A 26,885-nucleotide genomic window follows, 5' to 3' on the forward strand; every position below is an offset into this window, starting at 1 on the left:
GTTAAGATAAATCTCTCTCTAACCTTGAATTTTAAAATAAATTACTTGATGCACATAAAGAAGGAGACCGGAAAAAGGCAACAAAACATTTAAGGAATTAATTAGAAGAAAGAAGATGGAAAACCGTCAAAACAAAACCCATGCGGCAAGTACGTGCATCTGAACTCCAACTCCAACTAGAATCTGAATAGGTAAGCGCACCTGACCCAAGATTCTCATACGAATAATCATCCCAATCACAATTATGGTAAAACAAAACATCTCCAATTCCACACGAATTTTAATCCTGTACTGACGAACATGTTTAAAACAATACATAAATGAAGAAAAGGACAACGGCAACAACCAAAGAAAGGTGGCGGTTTCGGTGATCTATGTGACCCTAACGACCTTGTGCATTGATTGTAAACAGTCGTGGAAATGGTTCGCGCAGAGCACAACGCACCAAATTTATCAATGAAGCCATGCCGATTCGTCAGCGGTTGCGAATGTGACACGATGGATCCGAGAACGTTTCGCGTGTTGATGTACGAACAAGTTGAAGAATCTACGAATCATTCTGAAGCGATTCTTCGAGAAATCAATGCCGTGATGCTGCGTGTGGTTGCAAATGTATCCTCTAGAGTCACCTCGACGATTTTAATCTAATCAACGAAACAAGAATCTTATTTGGTCTTTCCATCGGTAATCCACGCAGGGCAATCTCGCACCCTAGATATTGCAAAAGCATTGATGCCTGTCTATAATAGTTGGTCCAATACTCAATCGCGGCTGTCAGAGGACTTTACTGCTAATGCTTCTCTTGCGTTATCATCTAACTCGGGTGCAAACCGGAAGGTAATATAGCTTTCCACTGGTGAACAGGAGATTGAATCTGTACATGAAGAGATATGATGAAGGATTTCCTTGATGTCTAAACGCGATCCTAAAATCTACATACGTGAACATGACTACACTACAACGGTTGATATTTGCAGTTGTGTTTGAAACTGTTCTCGGTTGGCGTGAAGATGTTAATAAGACTCTAGGGGATGAACGATTTCTGCGTTCAGGACCCGATGGTTCTGGTTTATCTGACATGTAACGCCAGTGGGAGTTATGATGCATAAGCCTCGACGACGCAAGAGTTGCATGGTTATATATTGAGATTGCTTCTAGTGACACCCAGGGTGGTATGATCTCGATTACTCTCACGCAGCGGTATTTTCCATGCAACAATCCCCAGTTGATAAACCTTCATTACACTCCTGTTGACCAGTACCGACACATGTTCCGACCGTAATGATACAATTGTACGTTAGAGATAGACTATTTTTTGTTAAATGCTCATAATGATTTACAGCTAATGATGAATATGGGATTTTCTCACTGAAAGTCCACGTAAGTACACTACGAAAGAAAACAAACAGTAAGGCTCAGATAAAGGTAATCCAGATTAGTTTGGAACAGTGAAAATAGGGCATACAATTGTATAGCCCCTTACCTTAACGCAGTACGGAATATGAAAATGTTAATGATATCTGCACACAAGTGCAATTAATAACAAATAATATTTCAGCTGTCTATTCGGCGTACATAAGAAAGGCTCAGTTATTGCATGAATATAAATACTTGCTTGCTTTGTTATTCTAGGGTTTAACGCCATTTTTCAGCACAAGATAGGCTATACATGGCGGCCAGTATAACTGGTGGAGGAAGAACCCTGGAAAACCCAGGGAAGAACCACCGACCTACGAGAAGCTACTGGCAGGCTTTCCCACATACCCACGTTAGCCGAGCCTTGGACTCGAACCCACGCACACAGAGGTGAGATGGCAGTGATCCGGAACGGTGAGCGCTTTAGACCACTCGGCCACTCGGGGCCCCAACTTGCTTGCTATCTGTCCGTGAAGAGCATCTTTGACATGTTCATTGACAATATGCAATTTTTGTGTCTGTGTAACTGAAATAAATTCATGGCTGTTATTACCTTTTTATTATTTATCGGCGTACAGATAAGCCGCTAAAAATGCTATTATATATAGCGCTTTCGAACACATGGGGTGGGGGTGGACGGAGAAACAATTAAGCCTCTGACAAATTTTGAAGAAGCAACTCGACATTATCTGCATTTATAGAAATGCCAAAGAAATTAATCGGCTTGTGGGGACCCACATTCATCCAGCATAAATAAATAAATTAATTAATTGGTTTGTGGGAACCCACATTCATCCAGTATAAATAAATTAAAAAAAATGAATGGGCTTGTGAGGACTCACATTCATCCAGCATAAATAAATGAATTAATCGGCTTGTGGGGACCCACATTCATCCAGCATAAATAAAGAAATTAATCGGCTTGTGGGGACCCACATTCATCCAGCATAAATAAATAAAAAGATACCTTAATAAATAAATAAATAAATAAATAAATAAATAAATAATTTTGAGTAACGTATTGCTTAGACCCTGAGTTTTAATTATTGTTAAGTGCCATTTGTTACTGTGCATCACCAGTCATTTCTAGTTGAATGTATTACAGTAATTTATTTCGCTGTTTATTTTTGAAAAGTTTACTGACATAACCAACATATATATATATTGGCGAAACACCTATAATAATTTTTCTGAAACCAAACCCATAATTGATTTTTCTAATTTGTTTTAATTTGATTTTCAATATGACATTAAGGCAACATTGAAATATATTGTACTATCTTAACATGAGTTTGATTAAACTCTTGTAAAATAAAGTCCAAGTTATCCATTTAGAACGACTCTACATGAAGCCAACTTTTTTGTAAAGTTATATTGTTTGGTGATTTGCCAATATTAGAATACTATTCAGTTTTGTTTCACATATTCTGTTTACATATTCCACATATTCTGTTTACATATTCCACATATTCTGTTTACATATTCCACATATTCTGTTTACTGTTTTCATCAAAATGATAAAATTAATGAAAATGGTTTTAAGTTGCTGACAAAGTAGGTTATGCTCTATTATATATAACATTTATAGTGCCTGAAACTAGTCTTACAACTATGTTGAAAGTAAGTGCAATAAAACTGGAACAATCGAAAGTCTTTGAGTAGTAATACGCAAGCGCTGGATTCCGGAACGATTCCTAACGGCGAAGAGCAGAAAACAAATTTAATAGTACCTGTCGTTATTCTCAATCCTTATGAGTGAGGACTACAAAGGGAGTGAGCTAGAAACAGGGTCCATAACCTAGAACATACCAATGAATACATGAACAAAGATATCACTATAGTAACAAGTTTAAAGTATTTTCCTTGAATGGAGCTAGAATTAAAAAATATCGAAGGAGATATATTGAGTCAGATAAAACGAGGAAATTACTGGTTCCTCAATCAACAGGCTCTTACCGCAGACAACTGAATTGGAACAAACATGAACGTGCCAGGAATTATGATTTGGATATATATTATTAAATTACTGCCTGTAATACCTTTTCTTTTTCTGACCTTGAACAACAAATAAAAACAAAATATTTTCGCTGACGAACACTTGATAAATGTAGACTAATGTAAACAGTAAACGAGATGTTAAGGTTCCATCTATAAACAGATATTTCAAAACCACAGGCAAGTCGAAGCTTGTACAGCTGTCAAATAACATGATTTAGCCGATTACGTATCTTCTGCTGTTTCTTTGAAAAACTTCAGTGCTTAACAGACTGGCACACCGGTAGTGACAACAGTTGTCACACATTTTTTACAGGACCAAGGATTTTGGATATTTTTTAACGTAGCTTTTACAATGTTTCATTCATATCGCTACGATGTCTGCAGTGTGACGGTTTATAATGATGTCTAGCACTGGGACATCATGCCGCAGACATGTAGCATGATGTCCCACCCAGTCATATTATCCTGACACCAGGCCGGCCAGTTCTAATACTAACTCTTAATGCTGAGCGCCAAGCGAGGCAGCTGTTATTACCATTTTTGTAAGTCTTTGGTATGACTCGGCCGGGGTTCAAACCCACGACCACCGGCATCCGAGGAGGACGCTCTAACCACCAGGCCACCGGAGCGGTCGTTACAGAACCAAATGTGTCAAAAAACTCTTATATAAAACATCCATTATTTTAGCATTCATTTCTGCGTTTTGATTTTCGTCTGTTGCCTTTGTAAAATTGATACGTGTGAATGTTATCATGACTCAATGCTGATAGAGATGATATAAATGTTAATGATAAAACCTACTAAAGCATCTTAGAATCTTCCTTTCACTTCCGTTTGTAATTCATTAGAATAATGAAATAAATAGAAATGCCCTCACCAGAGATGTTACTCATAAGCGTTCGATGTTCTATTGTGTTCTGGGATAATGTGTTATTTGCTTTTATACTTGTATTGCAATTGCCTGTAGCTGTAATCTCTTTGTAGGTTCCATTGTTTGACTGCTCTTCAACTGTGTGTCGTATTCAGTGCAATAAAGCTGGTGCTACTTTATAAAGTTATCCTTAATCCATTCTAAAAGTTATCCTTAATCCATTCTAAAAGTGTAAAAGTATATCAGGTGGTGAGTCTTATAACGATAATTTACGATATACCAGGAAACTGCACGACAGATGGTTTGACTACTTTGAAACTCTATTAAAACATCTAAAACACTTGGAATGAAAACAATGATTAGAGGTTGTATATTTTATCAGCTGACCCCAAAAATATACAATCCATTTCTTTTTCCAAATTGTATTAACTGCTACTCTGTGCGGGTAGACCCACGTAATTCATGTTACATGCAGAGACTATACAGCTTAATAATAGGGCAGCCAGGGTGATTTTTATGTTAAGGATATTTTAACACCTACATCATCTCTTACATGGATGCCAGTTCAGGATTAAATCATGTTTCGAGAAGCTGTTTTGACCTTAACGGTCTCAGAATAAATAGCTCTAGAGTGTATATCATGATAGTGAATTTAACTTCTTACGGAGTATTGCACAAGTTGATCACGGTAAAATGAAGCATCTCTCTCTCTCTCTCTCTCTCTCTCTCTCTCTCTCTCTCTATATATATATATATATATATATATATATATATATATATATATATATATATATATTATACTTATGTCAAACGTTTTTCATAGTTTGTAAATAAAAATTTGCTAAAACCAATTTAAGGAACGACTATTACTAGTAGCATTAGCATAATGAATAAGTGCAAAGTACTGAACCATATTTAGGTCAATTTAACCAATCAAGAGAAAGCTTGCCAATTTTTTAACAATGTAGCCTTGCAAAATAATACAAGATTCTTGCATTGACATCAATGATGCTTGTTTTCAGCAAATATATGCACAATCTGCATATAAAGGTGGAGATTATGAAATATATAACGTAATATATAATGTACTTAACACTCAGGGTGAGGAATATCATATAAAAATCAATGTAGATGTTTTGCAAACATTACAAGCAAAGAGGGTTCTAAAGACTTAAGTCAGATAAGAGAACAATGGATAACTATGCGTAAGTTGGTAATATATGCGCTGCCTTGAAATAGACGACGAAAATTCTTCATAACTTAATGGAAACACAACGTAACCATCCCGTGGTAACAAACATTTTACATCAGAGTGCGCATACAAACTGCAGAGGGAACCGCTCCCGTGGCATAATGGTTAGTGCCCGGATGCGAAAGGTCGCTGATAGGAACCCAGGCCTAGTCATACCAATAGGCTAAATAAAAATATGCTAGCAGCTGCCTCGTTTGGCGATCATCATGAAGAGATTAGTTTTAGGGTGGGACATGATAATATGTTTCTGCGGTATTGCGCCCCAGTGCTAACCAGCACTTTAAACTGTCAGACTGCATAAATCTTAACGATATGACTGAACAAATGAACTATGTTAAAAAAATCCAAAACACATAAAGCTCAAACTATCGTCACCAGTTAACCATATGACCGACAAGAAAGATAGCCATAAAAGTGGTTTTTACGTTAGCATCACCATCACGACCCAAATCCACCTCAGTCCTAATCGTCATAAGAATCATCGATGATAAATTATTATAAAGTTAGACTTTAGACAACCTGTACGAGACCGTAAAGTAACCTTGAGTAAAATAAACACAGGCAGATAAGTCAAGTATCAATTTTTCGTTCAAAACGAGTTCTAGTATTTAAAATGCACTAATTTTCATTCTTAATTCAGTCAATTACTTCATTAGCTATTCATTACTAAATAGGTACAAACATTGTATTGATTGACGCCTGTGCTCTCAGAATAATATCAGTGAAGATGTTAATGATACCAAAATGATACATAAAACAAAATAAACTACATGTAGGAAATGATTCGATGTGAAGAACACTGTGAATTAAGTCCCATAATAAATCATGGTTAAATTAACAACAAAATAAATGCAACAAACTAACGAATGAAGTTCAGCGTCGTATTTAACAACAGCCAAGGTAAGCAGTTCCTTATAAATGTAACAAATAATAAGGTAATACTGACACATTCATTGGTTTGTCTAGTGTAAGTCATAGAAAAATTAAACAGAATGTAATACAAGCATATGGCCAATTAACGATGTGATTTAACCAATGAAACATTTGTCAGGGTAATCCGATATTAGTACATTATGTTACACAATAATATAATAACAAAATGCGCTTCAGTATCAACAACACTTGCAATTTTGTGCAAAGTAGGTAGTATTTTATACATTGTTCATTCAGTATCAAATGACACAATATTACTTGCTCGCTCAGATACAGTCTACATCCCAAATCCATTATTTAAAGTGAAGGTAAAAAGGCAAAGTATTCTTTGTCGTCACACCCACTGCACCTAAGACAAAAAATTATTCTTTGTCATCACATCCACTGCACCTCCGATGACAAAGGATTTATTGTCAACACACCCTGTACATTAGTACACTTTGATCTGTTGGATACTGATATGATATTAAACATCAGGATCGTGCCATTCATACTGCCAAATTAGGCTGAGTCTGCCAGAATTCCACATCACTGTGCTTTCTATTTATTCGCAATCATCACTATCAAAAAAATCTGAAAGTGTTGTTATTATTTAAATGCAGGTGTGCGATTGTTTTTTCCAAGTCAATTTCTAGTTTTAATGGAACATTAAACTGCAGGACACGGATAAGATACACTGCATTGCTAATGTGTTTTTTTATATAAAAAAATATTATTAAGTCCTTCATTTCATTTTCATACATCAACTACAGGATAACTTACGGCACATGTACGCTCCTATATATAGTTTTCTTGTTTGTTTCCCTATAATGTGCCCCCCCCCCCCTTCATATTTTAACTCTTTTGATTCTCAGTTCTTTTTCTGTATCGTTCTAGTTTCTTCCACATTCCTTTGGTGTATATTTAGTTAGTGTTGCACGTGGAATGAACAAAATGTCTTTCCACCATACTTATATATAAACGTTCCATCATGAGCTATATCTACCATATAACAATGAACTATTGAATATCAACGAGTACTTGTCTGTCTATTGGCGCAAAGATGTATCTGCAGAAAGATGGTTGCGCTGTTTATCTCGTGTGCTCGCTTTCTATTTTTATAGCTGAAACACCAAACCATTTATATTGAAATAATGATTTACATAAAGCAGGTCAAATTGTTAAGTTATTATTAAATTCACCAAGACATTATGAAGGACATTCCAGTACGTATACTGTCTTAATACCACAACAACAATGGCTACGGAATGGCTGGGTATTTATATAAGTCTTTCCACTGATTAAACTCAGAATTTCTTTTTTTCCCAATTCTTTCACGTTATTATTCTCAGATATGCTTTCATTATAAAAGTAAAGACTGTGGATGATAATCACGTTTATCTGAAAAAACAAATAAAATATAAAACTTAAGACTCAGACATTTCTCCAACAAATTAAGTCAATATGTTTCATACGTTGTTTCTATTTGTATCGTTTGTTATTTTCCAAAAATTAGTTTTGAAACTGAAGAATTCGCTTCCATTGAACATGAACTATAATTCTACTGATACTAGTCTCTTTCTTTTCATTTGTCCATGATCAACTATAATACCACTGATACCCTTCTCTTTCTTTTTATTTGTCGATGATCAACTAGAATACATTGAAACTAATCTCTTTCTTTTTATTTGTCCATGATCAATTATAATACCACTGATACTCGTCTCTTTCTTTTCATTTGTCCATGATCAACTATAATACCACTGATACCCGTCTCTTTCTTTTTATTTGTCGATGATCAACTAGAATACATTGAAACTAATCTTTTTCTTTTCCTTTGTCCATGATCAACTATAATACCACTGATACCCGTCTCTTTCTTTTTATTTGTCGATGATAAACTAGAATACATTGAAACTAATCTCTTTCTTTTTATTTGTCCATGGTCAATTATAATTCCACTGATACTCGTCTCTTTCTTTTTACTTGTCCATGATCAACTCTAATACATTAATACTAGTCTCTGTCTTGTTATTTGTCCATAATCAACTATAATACACTGATACTATTATCTATCTTTTTATTTGTCCATGATCAACTATAATACACTGATACTATTATCTTTCTTTCTATTTGCCCATGATCAAATGTAATACACTGATACTCGTCTCTTTCTTTTTATTTGTCCATGATCAACTATAATACCACTGATACCCGTCTCTTTCTTTTCATTTGTCCATGATCAACTATAATACATTGAAACTAGTCTCTTTCTTTTTATTTGTCCATGTTCAATTATAATACCACTGATACTATTATCTTTTTTTTAGTTGCCCATGTTCAACTCTAATACACTAATACTATTATCTTTCTTTTTAGTTGCCCATGATCAAATATAATACTACTGATACTGGTCTCTTTCGTTTTCTTTGGTCCATGATTAACTATAATACACTGATAGTCGTCTGTTTCTTTTTATTTGCCCATGATTAAATATAATACACTGATCCTCGTCTCTTTTTTTATTTGCTCATGATCAACTATAATACACTGATACTCGTCTCTCTCCTTTTATTTTCCCACGATCAACTATAACACACTGTTACTAGTCTCTTTCTTTTTATTTGCCCATGGTCAACTATAATACACTGAGATAGTATTGTTTTATTTGCCCATGATCAACTACATTACACTCATATTATTCTTTCTTTTTAGTTGCCCATGATCAACTATAATACCACTGATACTCGTCGTTCGTGTTATTTGCCCATGATCAACTATAATACACTAATATTCGTTTCTTTCTTTTCATTTCCCATGATCAACTGTAATACCACTGATACTCGTCGTTCGTGTTATTTGCCCCTGATCAACTATAATACACTGATATTATTATACTCCTTTTTATTTGCCTATGATCAACTATAATACACCGATACTCGTCTCTTTCTTTTTATTTGTCCATGATCAACTATAATACAGTGATACTCGTCTTTTTCTTTTCATTTGCCCATATCAACAATTACACTGATACTCGTCTCTTTCTTTTCATTTGCCCATATCAACAATTACACTGATACTCGTCTCTTTCTTTTTATTTGCCCATGATCAACTAAAATACAACTCAAACTCGTCTCTTTCTTTTTATTTGTCCAAAATTAACTATAATACCATTGATACTCGTCTCTTTCTTTTTTTTTGCCCATGATCAGCTATAATACACTGATACTCCTCTCTTTCTTTTTATTTGTCCAAAATCAACTATAATACACTGATACTCGTCTCTTTCTTTTGTTTTGCCCATGATCAACTAAAATACAATGATATTTGCCTTTTTCTTTTTATTTGCCCATGATCAGCTATGATACACTGGTATTAGTCTCTTTCTTTTTATTTGCCCATAATCAACTATAATACTGTCACACGCACACGGGTATTTACTTGACCGAGCGGTTGTCAAACCCCAGGCGCGATTTTCGCTAGAAGTCATAAGTTTACCCCGACTTTCCAAAGACTTCCAAAGAACCTCAGTTGTAAATTAGAAAGTCCGACGTGTCCATTCTATACCTAAATTTTCCTCTAATTAATGCAAGACCACAGATAAACCAAACTGCCAACAATCTATCAACCGTACATCTGCGTGTTTTGGCTTCATTATGTTTCCGTACCACCAACCGTTCACGCCTTAGAACATATATGAGTACTCCCTAACAATGGGAACTATTTTAACTCCGCCACTTTAGGCCAGTCAATGTATGCTTTCCAGGCACATTTCGCCGAAATAACTGCACCATATTCGCCCACATGTCGACATAAACGGTGTCTGCCAAGTCCCTTTTTATTTATTCCCTTGTGTAATTTAACGGTTTAATACCGTAAGTACTGTCCTTGCAGTCACACTACCAATGTATACCACTAGATTTTAATATGTACTATTTTACGACAGGGACATTCATTCGGTTTTGGTCGGAATTCACTACTAGTGAACCAGGACATCATGGAAACACACTAACACTTCACTCCGTGACGTTTGCTCCTATTAATTAGCTCATTAGTTCGGGCCAGGAATATTTTCATGGCGCCGAATTCCAATAATCAAACAAGTAATCACACAAATCTAAGAATTGCTTAAAACGGGGCGCTATAACCAAGTGCACATTCTCTAAATTTACTACAATACCACTGATATTGGTTTCTTTCGTTTTATTTGCCCACGATCAACTGTAATAACACTGACACTCGTCTCTTTCTTTTTATTTGCCCATGATCAACTATAATACCACTGATACACGTCTGTCTTTCTATTGGTCAGTGATCAACTATAATAATTTCGCTAACTGGTGTTATACCGCTCATTGTTTCGCTATTATACGATTTTATGTGCTTAGAGCATTTGATAGGGTATGGATTTTAAAATCAGTTATCCATGGATTGCCTTATTCAATGCTTAGCAATGCATTTCCCCAGCCGCGCTATTAATAATGTGTGTCCCCGTTCAACCCCTCCGCCATAATTCGAGTACATAAATGTTTGATTTACAATTCTCTGCTGTTATTAGTGGAACTATATGATTGCAATTATTGAAGTCGGAGGATGAAAAATAAAGAGATTTAACTCTAAAGTTTGCATAAAAAATATCTCATCACCTCCCCCATTTTGACAATCCGTGTACATCAAACCAGAGAAAAATAGATCGCTAAATGAGACTGCATGATCGCTGTCAGTTGTGTGTTGTATTTTGCGTCTCTAAATTGGCAATTTATTTATTATAAACTTGTTTGCTCCTTTTTATACAAGTTGTGTCCATTTTCTCCAAAGTTTGACTGATTTTAATACGATGCATTGAAGCATATTGTTGAAGAGACTTATTCGACCACAACTAATACAATATTTAACCCGAGATTTCATTAACACTGAAAGGGACTGCTTGGTTTCTTAAACGCAATGATTATTGATTCCCGTGAACAAGGCGAAGTGGCTTACAAGATTTGCCTCCCCTTTCAATGCAATCGCTGTACACAAATACATTTCATATAAACATCTGCCCGACTTCTAAAGTCAGAATGTAATGACATTGTTCGGTGACTTTGAGTGATGTGTTTGGTAACGCAAAAATTTGGAATATTTTATATCAGCTGTGATACTCGCAGTTTAGCTCCCTTCGTTACAGTTTGAGATTTGAACTACATATCCAAATGGAAACCAAGACCTTATTTTTGGGTAGATTAAAAATTTTCAGTGCGAAACTTTCATACCTTAAAGAAAATATTATCGAGTTATCGTGTCAACATGCTCACAAACTGAAATAAATTCATCGATATCTCTAATAGGGTTATTTTAAGACAACTGTGCTGAGTGGTCTAAAGCGCTCGCCAATGTAGGTATGTAAAAAAACCTGCTAGGGGCTTCCCGAGTTCTTCCTTCACTGGTTATGCTGGCCGTGATATAAAGCATATTATGCGGTCAAAAATGGCGTTAGGCCCAAAACAACAACTTTTCCTACAGAATACGTCATTCATAAGATGTGGGCGTGATTTGCCGATTACCACACATGTAAATTAATTTAAGATTATATTTACGTTATGGACATTGGAAATTGAATACGTTTTCTGTGTTCATTGGTTAGTGACTATATATTTTTCAACAGCTTGGCTAGACTATGAAGATAAGAAGAAAACTAGTCCTGGTCTCCCGTCTCCAACCTTCCTTTCCAAAACAGAAAGTGATTATCTACGTTCGGATAATCTGATTAAATATTTATTAATCACAAAAATTTGCATTATCATTACACTGTATATTAATTTACTATTTGCTTGAAGGATGTAAGGCCTTGATATATCATGAAGTTATTTTCGCTTGTATTTTATGTGATTCCTGGCATTCTTGTACAATCCTAACGTATCTGCGGTACCAAACGAAGTAAAAACAATAATTAAATTCCAAACGCTTGAATTAACGACACTGCCTTCATACAGGTGAAAATACGTTATTGTTTCCGTTGCAATTCATGATCGTAGGACTAAAGTGAAGTAAAACTAATGCAACACATGTCAAAGACATTCACAACGATTTAGCTCTTCTAAGTGAACCTTAGTCGCCATGTTAAAAGGATTGTCCATAGAGTTTAAGATACTGCTCACGTCGGGGCTATTTTTAATCATTAGGTCATTGCGCGTGGCATAACATCCGCCTAATTCGTAAACAACCCTGAAGCTTCTCGGGAGTGCCCACTTTACCATAGAAACCGTTGACGTGATGGGAAACAAGGAGGCTCAATTACGCAGGAGCAATGGCTAAAAAGCTACAACTTCCTACACCATAGTTCTGGAATGAAAAATACTACGATTTGAACTGATTTTTTTTAATACAATTTTTAAATAAATAGGAATCTAACAGCTCCCTTCTAAATTTAAATTCTTGGTTGAATGTGCCTAAATGCTGCAAACCTTGCTATCAGCCATTTGATCCTTAACACTGATGTGTCACCATTGTTTCCGTGTTTTTCAGACCACGGTATAATTAAGATCCGAGGTATACAATACATAAATCCATTTCCTGAGAATATGATGCAACCGAATTCTTTCTCAGTACTTGGTGTCGAGGGGGCCTCGAGTTGCCGAGTGGTCTAAAGCGCTCTCCGTTACGGATCACTGCCACTTCACCTCTGTCTGCGTGGGTTTGAGTCTCGGATTCGGCCAATGTGGCTATGTGAGAAAGCTTGTCAGTAGCTTCTCGAGGGTCGGTAGTTCTTTCCGGGGATTTCCCGGGTTCTCCCTCCACCAATAATACTGGCCGCCATGTATAGCCATCGTGTGCTGAAAAATGGCGTTAAACCCTACAACAACAACAACAACAACTTGACAGTAGCGTAACTACCGTAGTAGCAGGTATTAGTCGCCTTGTGGGCCGGGTCCAACCAGGAAAAAAAATAATGTGACAGTGAGGTGGGGTGGGGTGGGTTTACAAAACTTTTGATGTAAAGCCCGTGGTGAGATGGTTAAGCCACTGTGTGTTGAGTTGATATTGTTATTATATTATTATTATTACATACCTTATAATGAAAAGCACATTGTTTATGGTGCCTTGAGGTTTTGTAATTTATTTACTCTGACACCTTTAGAGATACAGGCATGAAACTTTTGGGATATTATTGGGGATTGTCTGTAATCGAGCACAGTGGTTTCAGAACATTGACAAGGCCCTTAGTTGTATATTACACTGAATATTGTATCAGTTTCGACTTTGTTCCAAAATGAATAGCTATATTTACATTATTCCAAAATAGCGGTAATTAGATTGTTCCAAAATAGATAGTGGTATTTAGATTGTTCAGAATAGATAGTGGTATTTACAGTGTTCCAAAATAGATAGCGGTATTTACATTGTTCCAAAATAGATAGCAGTATATACAGTGTTCCAAAATAGATAGCGGTATTTACATTATTCCAAAATAGATAGAGGTATTTACATTATTCCAAAATAGATAGCGGTATTTACATTGTTCCAATAGACAGCAGCATATACAATGTTCCAAAATAGATAGCGGTATTTACATTATTCCAAAATGAATAGTGATATTTACATTGGCCATAATGAATAGTGGTATTTACATTGTTCCAAAATGAATAGTGGTATTTACATTGTTCCAAAATGAAAAGTGGTATATTCTTTCAAATTGTTCCAAAATGAATAGCGGTATATTGTTCCAAAATGAATAGCGATATTTATACTGTCCAAAATGAATAGCCGTATTTACATTGTTCTGAAATGACTAGCGGTATTTACACTGCCCCAAAATTAATAGCGGTATTTACACTGTTCCAAATTGAATAGAGGTATTTACATTGTTCCCAAATATGTGTTTGTATTGACAGTGTTCCAAAATCATTGCATATATGAAGCATGCGCCACAAACCTTTCAAAAGAACAGTTTAAATAGTTTAACGAAATTATGTAAAGCTTTCAACTGGAATCGTCTCATCACTTGCCGACATTTTAAACAAAGATTTGCCTTGCCACATAATTTGTATCACACACACACACACACACAGACAGATATATATATATATATATATATATATATATATATATATATATATATATATATATATATATATATATATATATATATATATATATCAAGGTGTTTTATTTAACTTGATGCAGAATGCTTTGACATTGTTAAATTTCAGATATTGGCCGTCACTTTGCAAGGCAATCGTCAGTTACTTATATTCCAACGCTGTATTATCGCGGGCGCTGTATTATCGCAGCAAATAGGATTTCCCGAATAATTTTGAACAGCGCCGTCTATCGTTTGTTTACAGATGTAACTCTTTAGCCAGGAAGGACGCAAATCTGTCAGAACACAATTACCTCAAAAATATGTAAATGTTTTATAATTCTACACTGAAAAACAATGAAAATTTTGCTATTGAAATGTGCATGCAATTGCATTGTATGAGGCGCCGTAGAGGACAAAAGCTGATCAAACGAGAATGTCGCAGTTGAAATTTCGATGTTGTATGTCGAGAAATCCAATATCACGTGATGGATCAAATTGCATGTCCTTAAAGTTCCATTTTCAAGATCAAGAGTTTAGATTTTATGTGTTGAATTATACAGTGGTGGTTTAATGTTCTATTTCCTATGTCGACGTTTTACAGTGTATATTTTGAAGTACACAGCAGTGTTTGAAATTAATATCATTTGTCGAGAATCCCTAATTCACACGTTGAACGTAACTGTTTTTGATGAAAGCTCCATTTCAGACGGCGAGTATTTAGATTTCATCTGTTGAATTTCATCGAGAAGTTTAAATATAACGCGATCCGTTGACGAGCGCGACCTCAAGCAAAGAAATTCATAGTAATTCTCGACCTGTGAATGGTAGTTTTTAAACTATAAATGCATGAAATATAATGGTGCCTCATAATTGAATACACGAATAATGTATCTTAATACTCGATATTAGTTTGAATTGTTAAAGTGGACATTGTGTAATGTTACTTTTAAAACCAACATCTCATTTCACCATATAAAAATAGCAATTCTGACAAGCGCAATAAAATTTCCACCACCGCTGTGTAATTCAACAGATACAATCTAGCAACCCAACACACGAAATGGAACTTTCAGCTCAATCAATGTGATTCAACATGGTAAATTGAAATTCGAGACATATGGCATTAAACTTTCAACAACTGCAGTGTAATTCAGAAGATAAAATCTAAAAATTCGACCTTAGACATCGAATTTTCAACCAGGGCTGTGTAATTCAACAGATGAAATCTAAATACTCAACATATGAAATAGAACTTTCAACATAAACTCGTTCAACCAATACGTAAATTAGGAATTCTCGACGTATGACATTGAAATTTCAATCAATGAGTGTAAATCCAAAGACACAATCTAAAACCTCGACAAAGAAAATAGAACTTTCAACTGCTACTGTTTAATTTAATAGATGCAATCTAAAATCTGAACGTAGAAAAGGGAACTTTAAGGACAAGCATTTTTGATACAACACGTGTATTTGGAATTCTGGAATATGATATTAAAATGTAATCGGCAACGTTCTGATTGGACCAGTTTTGTGCGCCACGCGCCTCAGCATTAATCATCAAGTACAAAACTCTTTCAAACTAATTTGATCCGCATTGGTCTTTATTACGAAATATTCCCTAGTGTATCGTCTGATGCGTGATGATTATAGATCATATACCGATGGCGACGTACATGTATTTATCAGGCTACGCTAGGAATTTCATTCCATGGTAACCAGTATCGACCAAAATTGACAAAACGTTGCTTATTTCATTGGATCCTTTATTTTGTGGAAATATTTAGCCAGTGCAAGCGTGGATATTCATTTTTATCGGTACGTTGAAATTTATGTTATTATAATACGTGCGTGCCACCATACTTATGTTAGGCAAATACCGTGATAATATAGAGTTGTTCCCCCATGGTACTATAATCTTGGTCATCCGCCAAAGGCGGTTTATTGACGAATACGCGATGGGATGGATAATTTTTGTAATTTTTTTTATAGGAAGTGGTGAGATGTCATTTTGATTTTTAACGTAGCTTTAACAATTCTTCAGTCATATCGCTGCGATGTCTGCATTGTGACAGTTTATAGTGATGTCTAGCACTGTGGCATCATGCCGCAGACATGTAGTATGATGTCCCATTCAGTCACATTATCCTGACACCAGGCCGACCAGTCCAAACACTAACCTCTTAATCCTGAACGACATGCGAAGCAACTGTTAGTACCATTTTTGAAAGTCTCTGGTATAACTGGGCCGGGGATCGAACCCACGACCTCCCGCATCCGAGGCGGACGCTCTATTTTTATAGGAATATATATAGAGCCACCTTCACAATTTGTATCAACTCAGCAATAACTGAACGGGTTTAATATGTACCGATGAAAGCATTAAGTACAGTGACAATACAGCATTCAAGGGTATTATATTTTACTCGTTTTCAATCGCTCCGTCTGAGCCACGTGTATAATAAATTTTCCATGAAACTTTATGTAATTAAGATTGTCCCAGCCACAGCCCACACCACCCCAAAAACAGCCCAGCCCACTCCACCCCAACCACAGCCCAGTCAATTCCACCCCAACCACAGCCCAGCCTACTCATCCCAACCACAGCCCAGCCTACTCTACCCCAATCACAGCCCACTCCACCCCAATCACAGCCCAGCCTATTCCACTCCAAAAATAGCCCAGCCTACTCTACCCCAACCACAGCCCAGCCTACTCAACCCAAAACACAGCCCAGTCTACTCCACCCCAACCACAGGCCAGCCTATTCCACCTCAACCACAGCCCAGCCTACTCTACCCCAACCACAGCCCAGCCTACTCCACCCCAACCACAGCCCAGCCTACTCCAACCCAACCACAGCCCAGCCTACTCCACCCCAACCACAGCCCATACCACACCAACCACAGCCCAGCCTACTCCACCCTAACCACAGCCCAGTCTATTCCACCACAACCACAGCCCAGCCTACTCCGCCCCAACCACAGCCCAGCCTACTCCACCCAAATCACAGCCCACTCCACCCCTACAGCCCACACACAGCCCAGCCTACTCCATCCCAACCCGAGCCCAGCCTATTCCACCCCAACCATAGCCCAGCCTACTCTACCCCAACCACAGCTCAGCCTACTTCACCCCAAACACAGCCCAGTCTACTCCACCCCAACCACAGTCCAGCCTATTCCACCCCAACCACAGCCCAGCCTACTCCACCCCAACCACAGCCCAGCCTACTCCACCCCAACCACAGCCCAGCCTGATCCACCCCAACCACAGCCCATTCCACCCCAACCACAGCCCAGCCTACTCCATCCCAACCACAGCCCAGCCTATTCCACCCCAATCACAGCCCAGTCTACTCCACCCCAACCACAGCCCAGTCTACTCCACCCCAACCACATCCTACTCTACCCCAACCACAGCCCAGCCTACTCCACCCCAACCACAGCCCACTCCACCCCGAACCACATCCCAGCCTACTCCACCCCAAACGCAGCCCAGTCTACTCCACCCCAACCACAGTCCAGCCTATTCCACCCCAACCACTGCCCAGCCTACTCCACCCCAACCACAGCCCAGCCTACTCCAACCCAACCATAGCCCAGCCTACTTCACCCCAACCATGGCCCACTCCACCCCAACCCCCTGCAAACAACAATAATCTCAGTGTTCTTAATCGTACCTCATACAAGATATTAACGTATGGTTCCTTGCTAAGGAGATTTATTTCGGAAAGAACAGCAGCATATAAAAAATGACTGATACAATTCAGTATCGAGATTAGCCCTTTTGAATGAATTACGTAATAGGCAGTACTCTCAAGGGTTTTTCTAGCACGATCTCAAATTGTGAGTGAGAGAGAAACAGGAATAGAACAAGTGAAAGAGAGAATTACACTTACCTACTTTAAAAACTGAACGAAAGATTTAACTCCAGTTTGTGATGTACTCCGGGGTTTGACAAATTATTCTCCTTGTCATTACTAGAACAGGTATGGCGCACATTTCTTCATCCGCCATATTTGATGTGACAAAATGCTGAAACGCACATTTCCCATTGTGTTATTAATAAGCACTGAGACTTAACATTCAAGGCAGAGTATATGCACACTACCTTTGTTCTGCATGACGGAGTTTCAATATGTCATTTGCGCACATAAAAAGATACACCTGGATTATTTTTCAAGTTCAAGATCATTACGAGAAAGCATAGTCAGTATCCATTCATAACCTGGCAATATTATTGCATGTTTGTACATTGAAAAAGCAAACAACAAATAAGTAGAAAGAATATTTGCATCAAAGAAGACATTACATACCACACGTTTTATGATCGATTTTTGATATACAGTAATATTTCAGAATGATACAGTTAATCCACCACGCTCTTTATATTATTTTAAAAAAAATTCGTTGCTATAGACCATACGATACTCATATCAATCTGTAAAAAGTACTAAATTTCTTTTATGCCATGTTTCCAAAGCTAAAACAAAAGGACACTTTTAAGAAGTATTAAAATTTTTCATAATTTAAGCCTTTAGAATATACTTCAATTTTGTATCAAAAGATCGTTCGAGGCAATACTAACCCTTCCTAGATATCCTATCATTTCCATAAATATCGATAAGTGTACAGTCTGTCCTTCACTAAAGTTTCTTTTGTCCTGTATTTTTTCTCTTGTACTTTGGTAGTAGAGCTTTGCTTCGACCTGCATTATCTTTTAGACTTTGAACCAACTGTCCTGAATCATGCCAATCTTGATCGCTGGAAACGTAAATATGAACACAAGAAATCGGAATGTTCAAGGCGACGTAAGTTATATTTCGAGTTCTCCTGAAAAGAGTTGCAACATCTGGACAGGAATTATTCATTTTCCTCCTATTCGATTCCGAAAAACAATGTTTTCACTGGATAGGAAAAGTGTTCATACATCTACTTATTTCTCTCTTTTCTATCACTTCGTTAAAAATTAGATCTAACTTTCATTACAGTTTACTTCTTTCATTGTATATCTGCCTGTGTTTATCATGTCTTGCAAGATGAATTCAGCAATCACTTCAAGGATCGTTACTGTGTCAGTCGGACCTGTCACTTTTTCTTTCAGCTTGTCAAATTGCTCGATGATTCTGCTTTGTGTTGTTGTTGTTGTTTCTTTTGTTCTTGTTCTTTTCTATAAAATCAAGTTAAAGAAATTCAAAACCACACACACACACACACACACACACACACACTTTCCAATGTTGGAATTGTGCATTCAGAGGGTTGTACAATACAGTTTGTGAGGAGTGGTGAAGCGCTTCCAGTGAAAACACAAACACTGATTATGGCGTTTGTACTGATTTTAAATAAACATGTTTATACTGATTGTACAGGCACATGTTTGTACTGATTGTAGAGTCACCTGTTTGTACTGATTGTACAGACACATGTTTGTATAGACCCTAATGGTTGTAGAATTGTCATACATGTAGCCATACCCTTTGACAGGGCTATATACAGCTTCAGATTTAAGCCTTCGTTCTGAGAAACCAGGGTATTTGAGAATCGTGACAAAGGTTCTACGGACCTGTCATTTTGTTTGGTGGCATACGGTACAAATTTCAGATGGCTTTATTATGGGTATACAAGATACTCTGACTTGACTTAATGCACGTATACATCGGCATTGAGTGATCAAAATATTTAACCACCCCAACAACACATAACGCATGCATTGATAAATTCAGAACATTTGAAATTAAAGTTTCACCGTGCAGTACAAGTCAAAGAAACTCCCAGGGAACCAAATGTCAAATTTAATGTATCCATAATAACTATATATTTCCCGTCACAGACAGGAAGAACAGATATTTCTCGCCTAGGCGACAGATAATCTACCTGTTTTGCTAACTTTAATTTTCCTATCTCAGTGTGGTCAAAGCAGTCGTCTCAGTTATGGTGTCCTCGAGCAAGGTACCACTTTATCAAGGGACGCAACCATTGTTGTCTTCTGCTCGGCCTGATGGAGTTGTTTTCCGATCAAACAAACGCCAACACTTTGGGACATGTAGTAAAATAGTTTATCATTTTGGGAAATAAATAAATAACTTACAAAAAGATGATAGCAAAGAAAACGATAAAATAAGACAAAAAGAAAATAGACTACAAGCTAGGAAACATCTTAACTCTTAAAGGTAGCTAGAAAAAAATTGTAAATAGTTACCACTCACTGGGTACCTAATCCATGTATACAGTAGGCTTTTGGACGATGGAAGTTTCACAAATTATATTAAACATGAACTAGTAATTTCCGAAAATTCACCAGTGCATGAGGCAGAAGATTTTTCCTTTCTTTTTGATGACTGGGAAACAAATGAAATACACGTGTCTCTTAAACCCAACCAACTTTCGTCGAAGACAATAACAAAATCAGGATTGGAAATAAAAAACAAAGAAACTGTCAAAGAGAGCAGATTTATAGAAGTGGACGAAGAATTTGTCACAAATACTGTTTTCGAGCAGGAAAATGTGAATACCAAGCGTTAAACATTGGGACACATAAAACGGCTAGAAGAATATCTGGAGAAATGAGAAACCAAGGATGTATGCTAACCCTCTGTTTCCAGATATATGTCCTGTAAATATCTAAAAATGTTTTATGAACAATCGTCCAAGTGATTTTTGTAACCCTGACCATCCTTTTTACCTTGTCCCTGTAACTCACGTGTATGCACCTGGGCCAAATGATTAATGGTTTTTACGGGCACCATTTGGTTTCCCAAAACTTGACCTGCTAATAAAAAGATGGCTGTGAGAGCAAACTTGCCCGTTTTGGCTTCTAAACGCGCTACAGTCTCGAGCATGAGAAAATATCTATGTCAGAAACTAATATAAAACATTGTTCCAGACACTCAGGCTATACACATCACTGGCCGCAAACATCCCAGCTCTCTCAACAACTGCATAAAACTTAGTAACAGCCAGAAATGTGTTATGTCAAAGATGCTTTTGCAAAGATAGCTTTTTTTTTTTAAACAGCCACTTTGTGCCCCAATTGAATCAAACACGTGCCTGCCATCTGTAATGACAATAAATGCACTTACCAGCCAGAGAGAATCATTTATCCGTCCACACGTTATTCTACAAGCAAATTTCGCTGTAGCAGATCCTTCCACTACTAACAGCAGCACTTGCCATATTTACAATACAGAAAATATATATTTTCCTAGAAAACCTTGAACTTGAAACTTCAAGACGTGGTTATCGGCTAGGGTCTGTAGTTAGTAGGTCTTTCATATGCGGGGTATTTTTTACAATCAATATTAATTATAACACAAGTCTGTCGCAAACAGTTTCACCTCCTCCAAAGAAAAGGAGAGCTATATATGATAGTGACATTGATTTCTAATTACCCGTGAATAACTCAAGCATGGACACTCATGCTACATTTAACTTTTCGTTATACTAATATAGCCTATCCACTACAATAGAGATGTGGGCCCAATACCGTTTCATTATTTAAAATAAATTGTTCTAATTTGGAACTGATCCAAATGAAACATTTTCTTGTAATAAATATTAACCATTTGTTGTTAATTTCATAAAACATCCTTATATTAAATGTGATAATATCTCAATACAAAGGAACGTTTTCTGTTGTTGCTTTGTTGGCTCACGCATAAAAACTGTGTACCTCGGATGGCACGGTCGCGCCACAGTCCTCAATAACATATTTGTATTAATGCACTGCATGTAAACATTTGCATGTGAACTATATTGTACAAATTAAGAGTTCCTTTTACATTAAAGGAAAATATTGGGTGAGAAAAAGAACCTATGTTGGGATTTGCACCGAGACAAGGAAATCTCAGTCGTGGGGTTGCATTATATGTCTCCCCACAAGGCTTGCCGAGTGGGGTGACACATAATATAACCCCTTGACTGGGATTTTCTTGTCTCGGTGCATACCCCATCATGGATTCTATTAATCTTCATCCATACGGATTTGGCAGTTAGATGCACAGAAAACAGAATTATCAACCATGGAAACAGAGCGAGCCGCCAAGGCACTTGTTGACATGTTTAAGAGGGTAGGAGTGCCTGAACAGGCACTCACGGATTGTGGAGTCCATTTTACTTCGGAAACTACTAGTTTGCTATCGATTAAAATGTTGAACGTAACACCATATCACCAGGTGTCTAACGGCTTTTTGGGCAGGGTCCAGATTTATGTACAAATTTAATGCCACAATCAGTGACCTAGTATAAAAAAACCATAACAAAATCAAATACACAAGTGAGGTCAAAAAGGTCCATATTTCTGGATACCTATATTAAAACAAAGCGTAAGAATAATATCTACTTGATCAAAGAAGTCAATGGCAGTTCATAGCAGAAATAGTTTATGCACCCCAACCCTTAATTTCTACCGGCAATTTTCATGTCCGAAGGTAATATTTGACACCATGTGATGCTCACAGTGCAAACACAAGCCCTTTTCCTAGATGACAATTCTGCAAAACAGTGTGTACTAAATAGGCTGATGTAATCAAAACTTTTTGTCATCCAAGCCGTTTTTGAGATACTCTACTTGCCCCAAACACGTGTTTACTGCTATGAGAGGCTAGCTCTTCTTCCTAGACGACTATTGGTATTTCACTATCAACATACTGCAGAGTAACTATGGAAGGCGTACAGGCCTGACATCAGTTTCAAGAACAACACAAGCCCGAAACACCTAGTTCACAAATATTTCAATATCTTCAAATAGTAAAAATTAACAGCTGAAAAAGTCACACCATAGCCTTAAGTTAAGAAATTTGCCAGAGCCAATTTACAAAACTTGACCATGCCACCTTAAGTCGAGAAATCAAAATGGCTGTTAATGAAGTGCACGGAGAGATTTTGAAACTGTGAATGATATTTAGACGCAATCATGTTTGCGACTTCTGAGATACGGCATAAAAACATTCGCTTTTCGATGTTCGAGTTGCTATATTGTCGGACAATTCGTGGTCTTATGCGGATTTCGGGCGAAATATAGTCGGGTCACGGAGAGGACGAAGACGTAAAAAACATATATTAATAAGTTATGCGAAAGACAATAGTTGTGCGAAAGACCATAGAGTACTTGTCGGATGGCACAGAAACAACTCCTGAAATAGGGACGTAAATATACACATTATTACATTATTGGTACACGAAAGTTGACGCTTCTCCCTACTAATAGAACAAGCTGATGGTCAGTGGAAAATATCTCATGAAATCCAGGGTGTAAAGTCGAAATGGACTTAAGAATCGACATGAGGGCCTTATATCATTTTTTCTAGTTTCTTTTCCATCTTGTATTAATTCCGCAAGTGTTCATGTACGCGTTTAGATGGCTTTATATTTACATATGGTTTGTTTCTTTCTTTCTTACGATGCACGTATATATTACCTGTAGCGACATGTAGAGTGTCGTTATATGTTAGAGGACTGATGTTGATGATGACGGTATTGACAATACATGTAGGTCACGCGCTTGAGAAAAGGTTGCACGCTAGAGGAAAGGTTACATACTTGAGTAAAGGATACACGCTGCAGAAAAGGTAAATGCGAGATATGAGGTTACACGCTAGAGAAACTGTTTCATGTGATTTTACTTTTAAACAGGGTTTTTATAAGTGAATTTGAACCCCCCGTGCATGATATATAGGCATATGCAAAGAACTTATGCACGTAAACGTTACATATTATTAACTCAGAGCATACCCCAACATCAATCCGACACCATGGGTAATACTGATTAAAATGTGTCGTTACATAGACGATTGCTGGGCACACGTTATGCTGCACTGTGAAAAAAAAAAAAAAAAACTCGTCGGGTTTGTGGATGTACACTGTTATATCCTTGTGGACCCGTACCTGTACACATCAACCCACTACGACTCGTTTGCTAGTTGTATACTATTTGGCCATCAGTGGATTTTATGTTCAGGTTGTCCCTATGTACTTAATAAAACATATATGAAGGGCTAGACGAATAAAACATTACTGAAATTTAACAGAAAAAGTTCTTACGTGCTTTGATATCTTTTTGTGGTTGGTGCTGTTGGTGTTGCGTTCTGTCTGATTGCCCACTGTCCATAATATGGTCATTATGTTGTAATACATCTGTATTTACATTGGTGTTGCGTTCTGTCTGATTGCCCACTGTCCATAATATGGTCATTATGTTGTAATACATCTGTATTTACATGCATCGATTATATATATATATATATATATATATATATATATATATATATATATATATATATATATATATATATATATATGCGATCTGGCGTAATGGAGGTGTCGCTGACAGTAAATATTACGAACATTAACATTGTAGATGCCTGTGCTAGTCCCTACACTGACCACAGACTCGTACTGTACGGGTACAGATTAGGTAAGTGACCATCATAAGCTAAGTGCACAACAAAACACTGTGGCTGTTACGTATGTCTATATTTACCTTAACTCCTGGTATACGATTATATTTAATTATTGTATGAAGTACAGATTTTATTTAGTTAGATTTTGCAAACGCGACTAAGGTCTATGAAAGTCTGTCGAGAGCGTACAATTACATAGGATCTATAAATAGACGCTTGCGTACGTGGTGACAATTGCTAATAATAATCTTATTAATTAGATTTAATGACGACTCTGGGTGAATTTCTCCTTGGTTGATAGTTTTTGAAAGGTTCTAAAAGAGTTCAGTAACTTCCCATTAGTTGGGCAATGTCACATGAATAGGCAATTTTTCGAAAAAGTAGTAAGATCCGTCACGCGGTGTATATTGGGAAATATAGTCGTAATAGAAGGTGTATGTAAGAAGAGAACTGAGCAATCGATTCATTCCTGTGTTAGAAGTCATGGTCATTTCTAATGGTGGAAGCCTGCAGAAGCGTTTGATGTAGTACTTAGATATTAATCGAGAGGAAAAACATTTGCTTGGACTGTTCGGTGGAAATAGAAATTGCTCTTTATTTGGACTGTAATTCTATTCTGGAACTGTGATGTGATGTGATTTTGATTTTTAACGTAGCTTTAACAATTTTTCAGTCATATCGCTACGATGTCTGCAATGTGGCGGTTTACAGTGATGTCTAGCACTGGGGCATCATGCCGCAGACATGTAGCATGATGTCCCACCCAGTCACATTATCCTGACATCAGGCCGACCAGTCCTAACACTAACCTCTTAATGCTGAACGCCAAGCCAGGCATCTGTTAGTACCATTTTTGTAAGTCTCTGGTATGACTCGGCCGGGGATGGAACCCATGACCTCCCGCATCCGAGGCGGACGCTCTAACCACTAGGCCACCGGAGCGGTATATTCTGGAACTAATTTACCTATTCAAAAGGATTTTCAGGCAACTCCATTTTGACAACATCACGATTCGTGACGATCCAGTACATTTCCGGTTTTGAAATTAATATGGAACTTTTGCTTTGGGGCTTTCATAGAACCTTATCGAGGATTAATTTGGAATTACTTCATCACACTGCTAGTTCCTTTCACAAACAACATTTATAACATTGATAATTAAATTGCTTAAGTGTTACAAACCGAGTTAGTTTTGCTTTTTTATGTTACTTAGTTTGTAATCTTAGAGTCGTAATAGTGGCATTTGAAGAAGCAAATCCGGCTGACAACCAAGTCCGTATTGTAATAATATTTGATAAGTTAGGAGTGACTTCAGATTCATTGCTGTTATGCGGCCACCCCGGACGCACCGACGAAATGTAGCTTAACTTTGACGGTAATCACGTTTCACGTGCATATCACAAGCTGTTGTCATACTCAGGCCGACATTAAAACAATGACACAGGTCTGCATATTTCCCAGCTTGATTTTAGTAGGTTTTCTGATACTTATTACCTTATGTTGAATAGATTGGAGCTATTGAGTCATTTCGTTGTAGATATGTACTTTCATGCACATATTGCCTCTTATGTTAGCCAAAATCAACTTGTGACAATGAAGGGCGCAGCAAGAAACGAGGTCGGGGTCACGTTGAATCCATCTTTGACAAAGTTAACTGTAACTTTTCACGAGTGGCTGGTCGAAACACAACTTGACCAGCTTAATTAGACTAAGGGAAATAACACATCGGTGACATTAAAATTGTGCAAGTCAGAGTGGCACAAATGCAAAAGACGTGAAATATTTCCATTCTTCGCATCTTTTTCAGTATTTTTTTTTTGTGTGGACATAGCTCAAGTGATTGCAAAAGCATCTGCGTTAGGAGACGTTTGAACTGCATCTAGTAGAGCTATGAAAAAAGTTGGTTTATTCGACATTACCTTTGCAAACTCGGCTGGATTGGTCAATATGTGAAAATGTTGTTTAAGTG

The 26,885-nt window shown here is 37.1% G+C and overlaps 1 protein-coding gene across 4 annotated transcripts in view; it reads right to left on the bottom strand.

The window, feature by feature from the left end:
• The window catches only part of LOC149779754 (uncharacterized), a 114,870-nt gene that overhangs the window by 24,836 nt on the left and 63,149 nt on the right, over window positions 1–26,885 (bottom strand). The window contains exon 1 of one of the 4 annotated variants that reach the window (XM_089940615.1): window positions 18,420–18,601. The exons of 2 other annotated variants lie outside the window; for them this stretch is intronic. The gene's annotated coding sequence lies outside the window, so the exon portion shown is untranslated. Of the gene's footprint in view, window positions 1–18,415; window positions 18,602–26,885 lie in introns of those variants that run through there. One more of the 4 variants, XM_089940614.1, reaches the window with a different exon arrangement.

The sequence above is a fragment of the Sinohyriopsis cumingii genome, chromosome 17 (assembly GCF_028554795.1).
Source record: "Sinohyriopsis cumingii isolate HCF-2022 chromosome 17, ASM2855479v2, whole genome shotgun sequence".
Taxonomy (NCBI): Eukaryota; Metazoa; Mollusca; class Bivalvia; order Unionida; family Unionidae; genus Sinohyriopsis; species Sinohyriopsis cumingii.